Here is a 19,470-nt window from a genome sequence, read left to right as displayed (position 1 = left end):
TAAACAATTAATTGATACTGAATATAAATACAAAAAATTATATAAAAATGAATAAAGCTTTTATAATTGTTATTTTTCTCAAATTATAAAAAGGAAACTAATAAAAAACTAAAACGATGCATTTATAATAATATGAAATGATGTATTATACAAATATTTAATCGTCAGCTGAAAATAAATGTAATATTTATATAGAGAAAAGGTTTTATAAAAACGGGAAATCCCTGGTCAAGTTTCTCGACTATCTCATACCCGTTAATCAGCTTGAGGTAGTGTACGAGTAACGGGTATAAAAACATATCATACTAAAATACATTTGTGCATCGAACAACAAAAGAGTTGGGTTAATTTTTGTTAGAAACTTCCAATTACCTCGTTCTCTTTGCGCCTACTCTTTTTCACTCTTCTGCGCTCTCTTGCGCGCTCTGCCACCCCAAAAACTTGTTTCGTTGTCATCGTTTCGTTCGAGTCCGATTTGTATTTGTATTTGCACCAAAGCGCCAAAAACTCTCCGACGCTGCGGACGTGTGTGTTTTTTCGTTCGCCGCCAAAAAAGCAACAAAAATGCCAGCGATCGGCCACAACAACAACAGCAGAATGGATAATGTTTGTGTGTCGTGCTTGTGATTGTGCCTTAGTTTATTGGGAACCAAGTGATTGATTCGAAACTAAATAAATAAATAAGTAACTGGAGGTTTAGCAACAACACGGCGGCGTTACGTCATGGCTGTCGCCATTGTTGTTGTTGCGTTGGCATACTTTCGATGCTAGTGTATGAGGGAAAACAATTGTTTTGCGCTTTTCGCCTGCGATAATTATTAAAATAAAACCAAGAGAGAGAGAGAGAGCGCGATTGAGAGAGAGGCAACTTTGTTCCGCTGCTACCCGTTCCGCTCTCGCTCTGTGGTGAAGGTGAAACGTGCGAAATCGCAATGGAATATCGAGTCGGAGTCGTGTGTTTTTCCGCTTACGCTCATTGAAACTTTGCGTGCTTTTCGGTTAAGTTCGTTCCGTGCGCGCTGGAAATAAATTAAACTCGAGCAGAAAACACCCAGAAAAGCAGTAGGAAACGCCAACAAAAAAATATGACAACAAGCCAGAGTTCTTACACTGAGCAAGCAGCAGCCAAACAAAGTGAAGCAAAATAAGCAGCAGCAAATAATAAATAAATACACAAAGCCAACATATTCAACTCACACACACACACACATAGCCAGCGTTCCTGTACTCAAAAGCATTCCTAATCGCCGCAGAAAAAATAACAACAAGCATCAGAAAGCAGAAATAACATCAACAAAAAATTCAACAAAAATAACAGCAAATAAACAAATTAAAGAAAATTAAGTTAAAATCGAAATTGAAACCATGTATATAAGTGTTGCTTAGATAAATTCGACGAAAAAGTGTCACAAAAAGTGTCAAGTTAAAACAAATATTAGGAAATTTATGCCTCCAACATAGCGCAATTCCTAAATCAATTGTAATCTAAAAAAAAAATAGTTAAAGCCAATACACAAGTAAAAATCGAAATAAGAGCGAGTATCACGTCGATATAAGGTGAGCGAAGCACTTTTTTATTGGGAAAAACCTTTTTTTTAAGCCGATTAGCCATAAAAGCACAACGTAATTGAACTTTGGAGCTGCAAAAGTGTGCCCAATATTCGATAGCCGCACTGTGTGCGCTATCTAATTATAAGCTATTCATATTCCATCCAAAATCTGCTCTCTATAAATCGCATTCCGGCGACTTCCTGTCAACACTCACACACCAGCGCAAAAACAAAGCGAAAAACAATAAAAAATCGTAGGAAGAGCTACGAAATCCAGTCAAAACCCGTCCACTGTCCACATAAATGCAATAAATTTTGAAATCAGCGCTGGTATTTTTCACTATTTCCAACCAGACGACAGATATCACACCCCCTCGCCAATGATTTCCGTCCCCAAAAGACAGGAATACGAAAAAAGAGTATTGTGGCACGTATAACATTTGTTTTAAAGCGGTTTTGAATGCTTTTAAGACCCTTAATATTTTTTGTGGCTGTCATAAAGCATCTTGTAATAAATTAGCCGCGGGACCGGAAAATACATATATTTAGTTATTGTTTGTTGGTCAGGCAGACAGACGTAACAAATATTTGGTTATTTAACTTGGGGGGGCTTGGGGTGTGCCTTTGGCAGACTTTTGGGGCTTTGGACTAATGCCGTTTCATATTTAATTAATAATCCAAAAAGACTTAAATAAATTGGACGTTAATATTTGGGCCTATAAAAACTGTCTGTTCTAATATCTATATTCATTAAAATTTAAAAAAAATTCTAAATGTTAATCAAAACAGTTCATTTTGCTTACATTAATGTAATGTTAATATTTACAGAAGTCATCAAGTTTCTTTCAAATGAATATGGCACTATGAAACGCCCATACTCTGTTCTCCATTCTTACTAAAAAAAAAACAAACGAAAAAACTCCAGTTTAATTAGAAAGAACGCCATAAAATCGGGATTTTCTCACCTGAAACACAAAGCGCCTGACTTAGCTTTGATTAGATCTCGCAAAGACGGTTTTTTGGCTGAGAAAAAAGCTAAGAACTTCCCAGAAGAGCTTTATCTTTTCTGCTCTATCGGAGCCGCAAGGTTCTGGCTTTTCTTTGGCTCTGGCTCCGACTTTGGCTTTGACTATGATGGTTATTGCTATGGCTATATGGCTGTGAAGACAAAAGGCCCGGGCCATGGAGTTTTGATAGAGGAGGAACCAGAACCGAACGAAAACCAAGTCAAAGTCGCGTGTAGTATCTCCCCTCTCTATCTAGGTGGCTCGCCCCCCTCTCGCTCTCTCTCTCTCTCTCTGCCGCACAGCAGTAGGCAAATCACTTCCGTTCAATGAACCCATGCGTAAGCCAGCTCTTCATCAGCTCTTTTGCTTTTGCTCTTGCCTTTTGCTTTTCCTTTGCTATTGCTATTGCCATTGCCTCTTGGCTATGCCACACACATACACGCAAACACACACGCTCGCTCGCACACCACACACACCAACAGTCAGGAACACACACAGACCCTCACATGTGGCTCAGTCTCAGTTTTTTTCTCTTCGCCTTTTACATACAGATGTGGTGAAGTCAATAGAAGCGCCTAACTTTAATTTTAACTAGAATAAGGGAAAAAAAAAACAAAAATTACTACGAAACTGGCTCTCAATGGAAGCAAATGTGTAATCAGAACAAAGTTATGTTTTAGAATGTCAATACTCTAATGTTAAAAAGTACCCTTATATTTTGCCATTATGTTCAGTGCGAGTTACAAATTCATTGAAATCGATCATAAAGTCTTTTCCCCGACTGTAGGAAATTCCCACAGTCACACACACGTGCACGTAAAAGAGTTCCCATTGCTTTGTCGTCTTTGGCTTACCTTTACACATCCACATGGCCTCCCACCTTGGGTTTTCCCCGCACCCATTTGCAATTTTACCCCCCGAGAGCATAAGAATGTTACGCATACGCCTCGTATGTTGTCACGGAAAATTTGACTCACTTGGCCGGCACATTCCAAACATCTTAACGGTTGGCCATTAAAATGGTCATTATGTTTTGACTTACCTCCCCCAGTCGTTTACAAAAATGCCAAAAATTTTCGCTTAACCGAAACGAAAACTAAAACAAAAGTGTTTCGTTAAGAGTTCATGAGAAAATCGCAAAGCAGGCGACAGTGGCTCGATTGACCAGAAAATTAATCGAAAGCTAATTAAACAGCTGACGATATGGACACACACACACACAAAGGCACATGTACATATATAGGGCTAAATCAAGGTCTTTTGTTTTTGCCATATCACCGTCCCTGTCGCGCAATATATCGCTCATACGCCCCATGGCCGCTTATCAAGCGTCTGGTCTGGTTCTTCTGCCTGCTTCTGCGTCGCTTCTTTGGCTTCTGAACGGTGTGAGAAAAGGTGGAGCCAGGCAGCCGGTCTTATCACCAGAGTTCTCGTCTCTTCTCGCTTTTCTCTATATTTTTGTTTTTGCGTTTCGTATAGAGGTCCCAACACACAGGCGCACAAAAAAAAAAAAAAAAAAAAAAAAAAACAGAGATACCCATAGAACCCATGGACTTGAGCACCTGTCCAACGGGGCCGACGACGTCAACAGCACTTCCCGCGCCACCCACATGACCACCACGACGGAATCAGCAGCATTAAACATCGGAACAGCAGTAACACCACACACTCGAAAAAATTGAACCCATGGAATTCCGGAAGGGAGCTCTTAGATTTTAATAGCATTTTGGTATTTCCACAGAATTTCATATTAGAAAATAGGACTTGCAGATAACTGTGATTCTGTTGTATTTACACACAGATACTACTATAAAGATACATGTAAGTGTATCTAATAAGTCCACCTTAGCTTTTGAAATATATTCTAATTTCTGCGAGTGCACCACCAACACACACACAGCAAGCGAGTATTGAGATTAGAGAACGGACAGCAACTGACGAACGACGGGCGACAACATTCCCCAAGGTCATTAATAGTGCTGCAGTGGAGCATTCCGACTGGCGAGGTGGGTGGGATCGGGTGGGATAGCCCCGGTGCAGGCGGGCGGCGACTGATTGAGGGACCGCAGTCATTTCGATAAGGAAATCGCCAGCGAGATGACCAGCCAGATAATCACCTGTTGCGACGGCAATGCCGACTGCTCATTGATTGACCCCCAAAAAATTGGTGAAATAGTCGAGTGGTTGTGGTTATGGTTATGGCTACCAATCTCTCACTCCCTTGAGTTGATAATAAATAAAAATAAAAACACTAATTGTCGCGAGAGAAAACATTGTACGTTTTATTGAGAGCTTTAAATTAGAAACATTTTCAGAGTTCGCAGCTCAGCGAAAAAAAAATTCCGAACTACAAGGTTTTCGTTATCTTTTACAAAACATTAAACAACAATTTAAAAGTGATTCTTTTAGCATGTATTCAAAGAATTCTATATTTTCTTGGAAAGAAATCGAAGAAAAATCATATAATAAAGTGCGGATAGGAACATTACATTTTATGTCTCATTTAAGAATGTATCTTAAATCAAATTAACTAACTAACTAACCAGTTAGGCATACCCGACTCATAGTTCCCGCATTTATACCCTTTAAATTGAGCGAATCATTGGAGTTCGTAATCAAGTTTACTCACACACACACGCCGACTGCCGACTGGAAGACTCATATATAGTCATCAGTTCATTCCAATCGGAATCGGCCAGTTGTCTGGGTCGAAGTCTGAAATTTGCTGTTTTATTTCGCTTCGATTTTACTGTTTCTGCGATTGTTGTTACTACTTTTCGGATTCGTTTCTCCGCCTCCTTTTCGCACTTTTGTCGTCTTTTCCATTGTTTTCGTTTGTATATTTGTATATTTCGATCTGCGTTTCGTCTCCTTTCTTATCTGAAACTCAACTTTTTGTGATATCCGCCAGACGCCGCGATACTTTTGCGCCTGCATACATTTTCACTACAACAACGCTGGCAGCTAATAAATGCTAATTTCTGTTAGTTTCTATATAAAAAAAAAACACCAGACACACACTCATACACACACAAGACATGAAGGTTCACCGAATATCTGGAATTTGGGGGCTTTCTTTTGTCTAAAGTCTACACATTCATTCCCACCAGCTTATCAGCTTTGTTCATTCAAAAAATACGTATACAACAAATCGAGATTTGTGATTTGCAAAGGAACAACAAACACACACTATTTCCAAACTGGACAGACAAGCGGCGAAATCGCTAATCGATTGACATGCGGTCTTTGCCTGATTGTTTGAAGACGTCCCAAGAGTCCAGCTGAAAAGTCACAGATTAGGAGATTCGCAGGGCTTCGCATATGTAGAAATGAGAAGACAGCCCAGATTAGTCAACAAATATTTAAATATAGTATAGTACATTTGTACATACGTACAGGGAGAATGAAAAGGGGTGATTTAAAAGTGAAATTAAACTAAACTGCACACAGATAATGGGCTAAAAACCTGCATTTAAGCACAAAATTTCTACGAAAGATGGAAAATTTACAATTTATAATATAAAATAGTATATGTACTATCTGTCCTTGTGGACGTAACAATGACTAGCAATTATGGAAAGTAGAAGCCAAGCTAGATTGGCAAAAAATACTGTTCTGTTCAGATAGGTCCTAATAATCAAGAAATTTCATTTCACTGATTATAAATTGAATGATCACAATCTCTTTTATTAAAAAATTAGCATATTGATAAGTGGAAATTCCCAAAACTATCCTAAAAGTAATACATAAAATTGTGATGAAATTCAAGTTGTCTATAATAATGGAATAAGCATTCTAAATCTATAAATTATCTTTTAATACTCGATTTTCATAATGTTCTATACCACGAATTTGGTAGCAAATGAAAGCCATTTTCTTCATAGTGAGAACAAACCAAGTAATATTTAATATCAACCATGGAGCTAAGGGACTAACCCAACCCCATAGTATCCTTCTAGAAAACTCAGCTGAATCTGCGAGTGGAGCATGTCTGGGCCCGAGGAGTATCCGATTACTTGGAGCGACCCTGACTTGTGCCACGTCATGCCACTCGCTTCGTGCTCCGCTTGTGTGTGGTCAGTAGAGGGTATGGTATAGTGTGTCATATATGTACATATAGAGTAGATGTTGAGCATTCAGACAGCCAGACAGCCAGACAGCAGCGGATGCCGGTCGCAAAGGGGTAGGAGCTGGGGACGGGGAGAGGGGAGGGGGGGCCACCACCTGATAAGGCCATAAAGAGGCGAGTCGAGGCCTAGAAATGAAACGGAAGCTGGCTATCGCTGTGTGGAGCCATTGGAGCAGATCTACTGTGTGCAGCAAAGGCACCAGACACTTGACTAATGCTCCCCCTACATACCCATACATACGTATATATATCGCTACCCCATTCCCAACTAAATAAACCACACAATAGCGCGATAGCTGAAGAAAAGTAAAGAAAAGGAAAAAAAAGCGACAGAAACTCTTTCGCTTCTTGGAAATTTGTCTCGACAATCAGCAGACTCCCATGACTTAGGCAACATTCTTGGGTTTCTCATACAGTGAGAGAAAAAAAAAGGGTAATGCCATTGGGTAATCAATTCAATGGTACACTACTATTTCAATGCCAGTATTTTAAAGGGGAAGTAGTTTATGTAACATTTAAGCAATTCATTCATCTGCAAGTTAACTTCACCTTAAAAGTAAACCTTTTTTACTACACCATTTATAATCATTTTTCAAAAAGGTAAAAGAAATATAGAAAAAAGATTAATGACAGGCATCTTATATAATGGTTATTTCTTGGGCACTGCATTTTTTCTCTGCGTGCACATTTATTTTCGGCTTGGCAACCGCCCAGCGGCCACGCCCCCCTCGAGTTGAGCTTAGGGCCACTGGCTGCCTGTGGCCTACATTTTCGTGTGGCACGAACCCATCACTTGAAGCTCCCCAAGTGCAGATGTGTGTGTGTGTGCCTGTGTGCGTGTGTGTTGGCTTCATCAATGATTTATTTGCGTTTCGCGTGTGTCTGTGTCCTGCTGAAACTTCCTGCTTGAATGTTTTCGGTCCCTCGCACACACACACACACACACACACCCTGCTTTAACCCCGCTCCGCAACCCCCTTTATCACCTAGCTGCACCCCTTCGAAAATGTAGGTCAAATATTTATCTTCCGCCTGATATTACGTAAGATTATTTCTGTCTGGTGGCACATGAGTTTTAGTTTTTCAGCCAGACAGCAATTAAGACCCATCATAATTTTCTGGGAAAGGAAATCCCTTCAAAGCGCCGACACAAAGCGCTAAAAACACATTTACAATCGCCCCATGGCGTCATAGTTCAGTTAATACCTACCGGCCATATATATATACATACATTTGTACAACATATTATATACTGTGTGTCAGTTTTAATGTCTGATTCCATTGCGAATCGATATGGAATCGCAATGGAAACGCACACGTGCTGTGGAAACTCGGCATTGTGAGTTCGGAATTCTGAATCAATGAGCGATTACAAATGGAACCAAACTATATGTCTGCTGATAATGCCCGTAGACAGGCGGCAGGGGGAGGTGAAGGTGGAGGTGGAAAAGTTGGCAAATCGGTGGGAAAGGGTGATCGGGGGAACGAGACCGCTGCCACACCGAACAATTCCACGTGCTGTGGGCCCAAAGGCAAAACTAACAGCCGAAATGTTCAAATTTGAAATTCAAATTTTGACAACAAAAACGCGGCGGCGGTCTCTCTTTTTATTTACTCTTTCTCCTGTGTTTTTTTTTTTTTTTTTTGTTTTTCCTGCTCATAAAAAATCAAAATAAAATTCCGCAAAAATGTATTTTTATGTCTGGCTGTCTCATGTAGGCCTCGAAAAACATTTTTCCTTTTTGTTTGCGCCTTCGTGCAGATGAATGATCTCTGTGGTGGCTGAAAGAGGGGGGTGTGCACTGCATACATATATATATATATATGTATATATCAAAAAAAAAAAAAAAAAATGTTATTTTGTTCAGCCGAAATGTCGGACACAATTTTCCGACCGCGCCAAAGAGTAAGGCGGCCAGATAGACAGACGGCGGTGATATTGTTAAAAATAGACAGACAAATTGTCGCGTCATGCTAGGTACAACAAATAAAACAAAAGCGTTGCTAAAAATTCATTTAAAAATAAATTTGAAAACATTGTCAAATGCCTTTGTTGTTTGTTCCTTTCGCCTGTGCAATGAGACTAGGGAAATACAATTAAAAAAGCAGAGCGACAACAAGACCAACAAAATACATTGCATACATATTTATATGTTGAAATGTGTTTGTTTGTGTCGGCGGCGTCTGGCATTTTAACTTTTGTTGTTGTCCCTTTTTTTTTTTTGACTTTCTGGCTTACCGAGAAATTTATGGTCTTGCAACATTTGGACAGATTAACTACCCGCCCCTCTCCTTTCCTTCCTTCGCTTATAAATGAGTTGACCCTGCTCGAAGTTGCACGCGGCAACATTAATTTCAATGAAATGCAATTAGCATAGATAGATCGAAATTCCAAGACGCCGGCTTGATTGCTGCGATCTTTCGAACGACAAAATATCTGAAAGATACAGTGAAAAAAGTTTAGGATCACAAATAGATGGGAAATCATTTGACTCATTTTAATCATCTTAGAATATAAAGCACAAATAATACCTTAATTAAAATAACTCACTTTAATGGGCGGACAACTCGTTAATGGTAGTTAGAGTGGATTATATTTCTAGCTGTGTGGCAAACAACATTCTCGGCTTTCATCTTTCAAGTGCTGCCGAGTTTGGGCAAAACGACTTGGATTACAATGGCGAGAGAGTGACTTCAAAGCGGAAACGCCGACGCTTGTCGCGCCAATCGTCCTGTCTCTTTCATTTCACCTCGCCCATCACCATCCCTTTCTACTCAGACTACTGCTGTCTCAGTTGTTTATTTACTTGTAAGAAAAAAATCGATTGCCACGGGTATATTTACAAACGCAGTTGTAAAAGTTAGCTAATTCAATGGATAAATTGTTAATGCACTCCTGTCTTGATACAATTTATTTATGTTGGTGTATATATTTCCTAGAACGGAAAACACTTGCTAATGCAGTAGCCAGACTACGTAATTGTTGGGAATTTTCGGCAAACGTATAATTAATCTTACCCCCGTCTGCCGTTGATTCATGACGAACCTTAAAAGCATTCCAGACGAGAACTGGTGATTACCAACAGCGATTAATAAGCTATATTGTTTCGTGGTCAACTGATCGGGCATACAAATGCATCCATTGATGATGCCTGGTATATTCGTTGTATACACAAAATGGCGACTAATCAATCAATTAATATTATTTAAAAACCATTAATAGGCTTTCACTAATCATTTTGTTTGGCCAGAATCGGAAACTAAGCCAACACTTTTATATAAAACGTACGACGGTTGAAAATTATAAATTAGCCACACGCGCTGATATCAATTTGCACGCCTCAACTCTGTGATAGGCGATAGATAAAAGCTAAATATGGCAAAAATCGAAGAAAAAAAAAGGGTATCATAAATAAAAGTGGCGAATAAATAGCAGTGACCATCACGATGACAGAATGATGACGGTCGACTGATTGATTGATTGGTATACTAAAAACAGCAAGAGAGAGAGAGAGAGTTTTAAACTTGCGATAATAGCTATATAAATATGAAGAAGATATTAATTGAAATGGTTTTGCTTATCTGCAGACAATTGCTGTAACGCAACAACGCAATTCCACGGCTCTGTGACCCGTGGCGTATGAGTAATCGATGGGATTACGTATACGCCCAGCTAACTGCCATATATCATTCTCAGCTGGAAAATCATCCGAGCCGAAGAAACTGGAGCGCAGACAGTGCTGTACACCACCAACGGTTGACACACTTTATCCGGGCTGGTGGAAAATTTGCTACTTGAGAATACATTTTATATTGTTCGCGAAAAAAGGGCCCACGAAAATGCAGTGAGAAAAATAAAGTGGCAAACCCCACTTCGTCGCTGTTCCATACATGAACTAGATTTTTCGGTCTGAGTGCCATCCAACGCCCCCCCCCTTTTCGACACGCCCACTGACCCAGTTATATGGGGTAAGCAGCGCTGGAGAACTGCAAATCCTAGACATAGGGAACCTAAACCAGGTCAATGAGTCATTGGCCGCAAGCAAAACCGGGCGAAAAATGGAGGCGTCTATGGTGCATAAGACAGAAAAAAAAACTAGAATAGCCATTTAAACATGTGAATCTCACTTCCCTTTTTTCTGCGTAATATTTCGAAGCCTCTGTCAATATTTGCCAACCAGGGAGGGAGCCACCGTCATCATCATCATCAGCGTGGTGGTGACCATCGTCGTCTGCAGTGGCGCAGGCAAACAGAACAAAAGTCGACATCAACATCAATTTCTTGGCTATCGATGTGGACGATGTGGTAGCGGGGAAAGTGGAACCAAACCGAAGCCAACGTCAAGTCCAAATGGGGGAAAAAAAAACCAATCGGCAAATAAACAGAGAGACAAAATCAACAGAAAGTATGACACAATGTTGCAATAAGACAGGGGGAAACCAGCATAAAGGAGCCGCAAGGTGCAGGAGGTTGAGTGTGGTTGCATACTTAGGCAAAGTATAGAAAAACACGGAATAATGCGTAAATTGTTTAAGTAGGATCAAAAGAATAGCAATGAAAACACTGCGAAAAATGTTTTTTTTCTTATGTTTAATTAATTAAAAATTCGTTTCTAAAGCGCACCTCCTCCTTATGCATCTAGAATTTGCCTACTCTATTATCAAGTCGTCGCTACGAGAAAGATGATGAAATAGCAAACACACCCAATGCGATACGCTGCGTATACGTAACGTAGCTGAATTATTGCGCATACGAGGTGTTTGCACAATGTTCACCACGTGATTTCCCATTAATTAAATGCGTTTGCAAATTATGATGAACAAATCTAAAGTAAAAAAAATCAAATACACCCAGATGCAAAGGAGAGCGGTTGGTTAAAACGTTGGAAAAAAAACGAAATAAAAATGGGATTCTCTGCCAGGTTGTTGTTGATGGAATGCACTCGCTTCGCTTAAAGGTCAAACGACATCCTCATCATCACCATTAACATTTTCATCATGATGATGATGATGATGGGAAAAGCGCTGCTGGCTGGGCGAGGTCGACGTCGCCGTTCTCTCTGTCTGCGGTTTATTTCAGTTTTTATTTTCATTTTTCCCTCTGCGTTTGCTTCTTTGCATTTAGCTCATTCATTTGCATTCCCTGCCACTGCCTCTCATTTTTCCCAACGTTTTTTTCTCCGTCTGTTGCCGTGCGCAGTCTAGCTGCAAGCAAAAAAAAAAACTAAAAAAAAGACAAAATCAGAATCACAGAAAAAGGGTTGGCCTCTCACAGAGGAATTAAAAAAAAAAACAAAAAATAAAAAAGAAGAGGGTAAAACGCTGACGGGAGCAGGCATTCCGACTTTTCATCTTCTGCGCCAGACAACATTGTAATATTTTGCACAAACTAGACAAAAATTGTTGCCAAAAAAAAAAAATAAGTAAAAAAAAAACAAGTCAGCAGAATAAAAATAAATAGAAATCCAATTGCAGACGGAGCTGACGTCAGCTGATGATGCTGCTGCTGCTGCTGCTGCTGCTGCTGATTCCACTTCCTATATAGAGTGTAAATCCCTTTTGCACCAAGGCTAAACTTTATAGTAAACAAGACGTCGAAATCTAAAATTGCAATAGAATTTAGTTCAAAGTCAGGCCAAAAGTTTATGTTAATATACGTAATATTGTTTACGTTTAAGATTTGAAACCTGTTTTGATATCAACGATTAGTTCTACTTTTACGACTTCATTCTCGAAAACAAAACAAAAAACGATCCAAATATGAATTTTTCCACTTGATCATAAATTGCTCAAATAAAATAGTTGCTGGATTTGGGAACTATTATAAAAAATTTTATAGAGAACTAAAAAATGGTTTGTTAATGCTTAATTCTAAAAAAAACAACTGAAAGCAAGCTTGTAGCAATCCCTTTTAATCCAATGCTATAAATCGCACTTAAATTGCATAAAAATATCACACGCGATACCGCGAAAATCTAAACTGATCGTCAAACAACAAAAGGCGCACAATTCAGCTGGATTTTTCAAGTTCAATGTCACCTCAATGTATTATGATTGCTGGGAGCTTATGATAATGGCCTTAGTTAGTTTAAGCACCCGGCGAGAATGCGATGATCCTCGCGCACAACCTTGACATCCAATCAAGGTGTCAATGGCATTGCCTCCGAATCTTTTTTTTTTTTCGCCACTTTTCTCTATGCGGATCAAGTGCTGCACTTGACTGTCATTAGCGCGTTGATCATAATCATTGAATTAATAACTTTTGTTGTGCGCCAGCGTAAGAAGGAAAGTTGATCGAAAGTGATCTTCGTTTTGCGAACTCAAATCGCGCACTTAATCAAGTGCAATTGTCACCGTACTGGCGCATAAGAAAAAATAAAAAACGGAAAAGGACTGGGATTTGATTTGGGATGGGCGGCGGTCAAGGAACCCCCAACTAACCAACTAACTAGTCAAACGAATTGGGAGAGAGATCGAAACAAGTTCCCCCACGATTTGTAAGCTTGCCCACTGTGTCCGTTCAATGTCCGTTCCACCATAAAAATAGCCACGAAAGTCGTTTGCACCGCTGAAAGTGTTAGCCAACTGTCTGATCTGTCTGTCTGATCTGGTCTGGTTCGGTGGGTCGGCCCGCTTCGATTCGATGTGGTTTGGCCGGGTGCGAGGTCTATTTGGTCTATTTGCACGGGATGTACATATAGTATGTGATCTGAGGTCTGAGGTCTGGCATTCGACGATTTGCGTCTGGTGTGATCAATTCAAATATTGAATCTGTATATTCGCTCAATTATTTTAGCACATTTTTCAATAGTTGGCGACCACACGTGCGTCAGAGGTTCAATCGCATAGAAACTGTTGCCAGGTATTCCTTTCTCTGTCGCCGGTCCGGCTTTTCTAGGGTATCAGGTGATTTGTCTAGCTGCACATGTACGAATATACGTATATATATATATATATATATAGTATCTAAATCCATGTTCATGTTTGTGCGGCGACTCCAGACGTAAATGAAGTCCCCAGACGTGCTCAATCATTTCACCTGCGATAAAAATAATTGCAACAAGCTGAAACGAGCGGCACAATTAAAAACAAAAATAAAATAACGATCAAATTGGGGAGTGATCAAACGAGCTAGTACCCTTTGGTCCAATGAAACCGACTAACCGACTGACTAGTGCTAAGATCGATAAACTTTTACGATCGGGGAATGGTTAGTAAAATGGAAACTATAAACGGAAACTTACCAGGAATGCTCAAAACATGTAAATGTAATTAAGCTGGTTACTTAGTAATCAACACTTTTGTCCAGCTTTATGAGATTTTGATATTGTAGTTAAACTGATATGGCTCGTAATATTTAAATGTGGTTATTGTTTGAAATAGTAAAGCTTTTCATTTTCAAGCCAAATACCAACTAAAACAATATTTTTAGGTGATGAAATTATTCGAATTTAAGGTTTTATTATAGCCCAAAGTAACCGTACATATCAGCTTTTGTCACGCTCTACGGTTCGCGGTACAGGGTAGCTGAGCTGGCAAAAAAAAAATAATAATTATTATCTGAAAACAAAGGCCATAAAAGGCAGACCGAACGAACGAAAGCAAATGACTGCCAGCCAGGTTGAGTCACCTGAGACGGTTGAATCCGAGTGACAGCGGCTGGGAATGCGCAAAAGTCTAAAGTGCCACTTGTTGTTGTACCTACCTGTTAATATTAGTTTTCTTTTTTTTTTTTTTTTGGATTGCTTTTTGTTGTCTGTCTCGCTTGGGTTGAAGTCAGACAGCCAGACGGACGGAGAAAGAGTCATAGAAATTGTTGACATATTTTAATTGGTTGGCTGGGTTGTTGTTTTTTTTTTCTGTGCCTTTTCACTACGTAGCAGTTCGCAGTAGCTACATTTTAATTTCAGTTGATTAACTTCAGTCTGGAATTTTGTGAATAATTCGTTCATGTCTGCTCGCATTTCGAGTATTTGTAAATTTTCTCTTTTCCAACCCCTTCCTGCGCAGATCATAAATTAATGAATATCCAAGCATTTATGTTTTCATTCACCCGCCACCGATCGTTGATTAGCGAGCGACAGAGATAGCGACGTTTACATAGCTGCGTCATTTTCGCCTTGATGAAATTGCGCTGCGGATCGCTGTTGAATTTTGTAAACGTACATATATCAGACGGATCGTCATGATATATTCCACTATATGTAGTTGTAAAATCTCGTTGCGCAAGCTTTTCGCATGTATCTGTATCTGTATCTCAGTCGCGGCGAGTATCTGTTGCTGTAACTGTGCTTGTATCGCAGTCTCAGTATCTGTATCCGTGAGTTTGCTCTGTTACAGGGTCTGCGACCGCGACGGGTGGCCTCCGTCTGTCTGGCATTCTATCAGTAATAACGTCTGGCCGTACGATATACGTCTATATAATACCCATTACTAATTGAAGCGTTTCGGATTTAAAAATAGACATAAATGCTGTTGGGCTTTGGCGGTGAAAGCCTGTACGTTTACCAAAATAGAATTCGTATTACAATGGTTGTAATTGTGATTGCCACTATCGGCACAAAGGATTATTTATTTACGGTCTGCGAATTTCTGGAAAGAATCACATTGGGCAGTTCGATTACTTGAAATCAAACGTACTCGTGCTACTCGATTATGAAACACTTCATGGCTTCGATGGTGTACCATGAACCCACTTACAGGGTACAGGGTACCTACCTAACGTGTCAATCAATCCCTACGATGGGTTTCTTTTTTTTTATCGAACTGCTGTCCGCCTACATTTGCCGGCTCGCTCGCACCCACTGCGCCCCGATTGCGCATGTGTGCTTGTATCACTTAAGTCGTCTGCTATCTAGTCTAGACGCATATGTACACACATATAGCCGTAGCCATAGCCGTAGCCATACGACGTACGGCGTGTCCGCTGGCCATCCGTCCGTAGACGTAGACATTGCACGGGGTCTTTCTACAGGGCGAAATCATCGCGAGAGAGAGCCGAGAACGGTGCGCACCTTGTAGATACGGATTGAAATACGTGCGGGTCGGTATCGGTATCTACGGAATACAAAATACGACAGTTGCACGTCGTTTGCTCTTTTTTGTTTCATTGTTATTTGGTCGGTGCTGTGGGCCGCGTTCGTTTTGTTTCGTTTATTTATAGTAATTAAAGGCGTTCGTGAGTGGGAATAAGTTATTTAAATTGTACAACAAACAAGCCGAAAATTAAAAACAAATTGTGTAGTTACAAGTGAGTGGATGGGCGATCGAGTGTTGCGTTCTTGCATGAATATAAAGAAATTTTGATTGTCTGCAAATATATACGACGTATGAAGTACATTACAAATTGAAGAATTAAAAGATGGAATTTTAGCATAAACAAAATAAAGCATAAGAAGAGAATTTTAATATTACTTACTTACTTTAGTTTATAACTTATTTCTAGAGAGAGTAAATGGCAGTCTTAGCGAAAGAAAATGAGATTACTACTTACTTATGTATGCATATGTATGCGTTCAGCCGATAAATGCACATGAATGGCGCCCAACTAATATTTATTTTCCGCTTGGCAATCGTTTTAGGTCGTTTGTTGCTAATCGCCATTAGTTTATCCGTGTGCCTGGCCTGTGGCAGTGTGTTGGTGGCCGCGATTGCCCTGCGCCGTTCGGCCAACGCAACAGCAGCATTAGCAGCAACACTAGCGGCAGCATCAGCAGCAGCGACATCAGCATCAGCTGGAGCTGGAGCAGCAGCAGCAGCAACATCTGCAGCAACATTAGAAGCGGCAACAACGCGCAGGATACGCCACAAGCGTCGCTCGTCGCAACGACGGCGCAGCACCAACAACAACGCGGTGCTGTCATCTGGGATCGGGACCGGCATCGGGATCGGGATCGGGCCTGGACTGGAAACCAACTCGGCTCTGGCCCTGCCACTGGCAACCGCACCACCAACATCGGTCTCCACAGCAGCGGATCAGACAGCTATAGCCGCCGCTACCGCCACCGCCGCCTCCGCTGCAGCAGAAGCAGCAGTAGCGACAACAACAGCAGCAGCAGCCGCAACAGCATCGACAGCCGCAGCAACAGTTACAACAACACTTTTGCCAACCGAGCCGGAACATTCTGTACCCGTAAGTACTTACCCTACGCTAAACAAACGTGAAAAGAGAAGAAAAGAAAAGCCAGAAAATACGGGTGAGAGAGAGGAAAGGCAAGAAAAGGCAAGACAAGGAAAGGAAAAGAAAAAGTTTTGCAACAGCCGATGGGCGGGAAAGTGGGTGGGCATGTCTGTCTCAAAACTGCACTGGGCAAAATAGCAGATGAAGTTCTAAAGTTTGAAAAAGCTTACCGTGAGACAAAATATATTACAAATTTTGTTGCATACTTTTAGGTCACATGGCGTCATTGAGTTGTTGAGTTAATACAATTTTTTCTTGAGAATGCGTCATCTTCTTACCAAAATAAATCTTAAGCAATTATTTGTCGCCATTTTTATATGTATTCCGCTTACTTTTCAACATTTAAATTGAAGTACGGTTGACAAAGATTACAAAAAAAAGATTAGGGCGAAAATATTTTTATTGGCTTTACGTGCTGGCGCTGTTCATTATTACCAATTACCTTTTTGACCCAATTTAAATGTGTACACACTTTTCTCTCAGTACAGCCGTAAAAGCAAGGGAGACACGTGTCGCAAGTTTCCTTTTTCATTATATCTGCACTCCCTTTTTGCCTTTTTCCTTCGCTCTTGCCCATATCCTATGCATCATTCCCTTTTGGGGCGAAACAGAAACAGACAGCGGCAGACGGGAAAAATGGTGGGGAAAAGCGAGAGAGACCCGTCTCTCTGTCAGTGCAGTAAAAGTCCTTGAAAAGGGGCTGTTTGCTGGGCGGGGAAAGTGGGAGGCAGACAGGCCTAAATTGCTCTCGTCGGCGCCAACGCAAAAGTTCTTATGTAACTGCGCCTACACCGATTTATACATACGCCACAATTGCCCAGTCCAATTTTTTCGTGTGTATTCCGAGTGTTATGCAACGTTTGTGGAATGCACAGCACGTCCTTCTCTTTCTTCTTCTTTTTCTTTTTGTTGTTTTTTTCTTTCTTTTTTTTTGGAAGTGAATGGTGGCATGGAATCTCCATTTTGTGTCTGGCACTTGTGCGCGTCTTTATTTTAATGGACAAGACAAATTCAATTTCTCCATCGGCACTTTACTTTGTCCATTTGCCCGACTTTAAATGCCTGCCATTTGTCTATATATTTTATTCATCTGCGCATTTGCTTATTGAATTTGCACTAGACACCGGCATTAACCTTGAGGCCATGCGATTTACTCCAGCGACGAAAGGCGACAATCTTCTTCCCAACGAATTAGACGCCCACACACGTGTGTATTCTCATCTCGTGGGCTCTATGGAACCAAAAGTTGTTAATGCGGCTTTTCAGATTGTGGCTTTAAGATTTCCCATTAATGGTTAGCGAGGGGAATGGTGGAATTAGGGGTGTAGGGGAGTGCCGCCCATTACAAGAGATTAAAGTCGGCAACTTTGACAAATTGTTACTCGCTGTGCTGACATCTTCCAGTGCGCATTTGCTCATTTGTTCATTTTCATTCTTCACATCGAGATTCTTGTTTCATATTTTTTCCCCTGCTTAATTTGCCCACGCAAAATTCAGCATTATGAATGAAACACATCGGATACGGTGGGCACTCAATAAATGGGCACAGGTTGGGGTTAAACTAATAGGCATTTTATTTATCAAAATTTATATATACTGTACTTGTTATTGGATTAGGTTATTTTACGATTATTGGACATTCAAAGCCATGAGTTATAGTGATAAAAATCTAAATATATAATGAGATTATACAAGGATTAAGGTTTTATCTGCAAAGATTCAAATAGAAAGCGATGTGTGTTTCCACTGTAGTGAGAACATAATAAATGAATGCTTCTCAACATGCCCCTCCAAGACGTGGGCAAAAACCCATTTGGAGCCCAAGATTCGGATGGCAATGTGGAAATGGTTACGTTTATAGATGTGGATGTTGATGTAGACGGTGGGGACATACATACGTATGTATGTAAGTGCGTGGGCGGGATGGTTGGCGCGCGAAATGTGAAACACAATTGCCGCTAATAACCCAAGGCGTTTAGCAGAATCAGAAGCAGCGACGTCGGCAGCGGCGTTCTGTTTTAATCGAATTTTATTTGCCGCCGTTAGCCAATGAATAATTCAAATTGATTATTAAAATGTTCGCTCGCATGTGCGCCAGTGTTGGAGTGTGTGAACTTCGGTGGGCGTTAACATTAACAGCATTAGGATGTGGATGTTAATGTGCATGTGGATGTGTGAGAGCGGGCTTTCATTAAAACCGTTATCTATGCCAGACGCACGCACCAGACGCAGACGTGCATAAATTAATTACAATTACAGCGGAGAGAGAAACAGAGAGGCACGCACACACAGACAGCTGTTCATGTTTTGGAATTTTTTGGCGGCCCGGAAAAATGATTTGTACACATCTAGTGGAAAAACCACCTTTAAAACAAATACCGTTTGTAAATGTTCTATCCCAAATGATTACAATATATTAAAACGTAAATATTTAGTTAAAATAACTTTTGAATACATTCGATTAAAGGCCTGTTACAATTTAAAATTACAGTAGTATTGAAAAAGGGTGAAAGTCTTAAAGTCCTATTACAATTTCAAATTACAGTAGGATTGAAATACGACAACAGTATAATGAAAATTTGTTTCTGTGCGCCAGTTTGAACA

General features: G+C 40.3%; 1 protein-coding gene across 2 annotated transcripts in view, besides 1 other annotated feature; it reads left to right on the top strand.

Annotated features, from left to right (window-relative positions):
• Positions 1–227: 227 nt before the first annotated feature.
• Positions 228–265: a mobile genetic element.
• Positions 266–524: 259 nt separating this feature from the next.
• CG5151 (uncharacterized protein) overlaps positions 525–19,470 on the top strand; it is a 26,900-nt gene continuing 7,954 nt past the window's right edge. Inside the window, exons 1-2 of one of the 2 annotated variants that reach the window (NM_001259861.2) lie at positions 525–1,557; positions 16,268–16,818. The gene's annotated coding sequence lies outside the window, so the exon portion shown is untranslated. Of the gene's footprint in view, positions 1,558–15,916; positions 15,937–16,267; positions 16,819–19,470 lie in introns of those variants that run through there. The other variant, NM_140587.4, reaches the window with a different exon arrangement.

This window comes from Drosophila melanogaster, chromosome 3L (genome assembly GCF_000001215.4).
Source record: "Drosophila melanogaster chromosome 3L".
Taxonomy (NCBI): domain Eukaryota; kingdom Metazoa; phylum Arthropoda; class Insecta; order Diptera; family Drosophilidae; genus Drosophila; species Drosophila melanogaster.
This window is presented reverse-complemented; position numbering and strand designations above follow the sequence as displayed.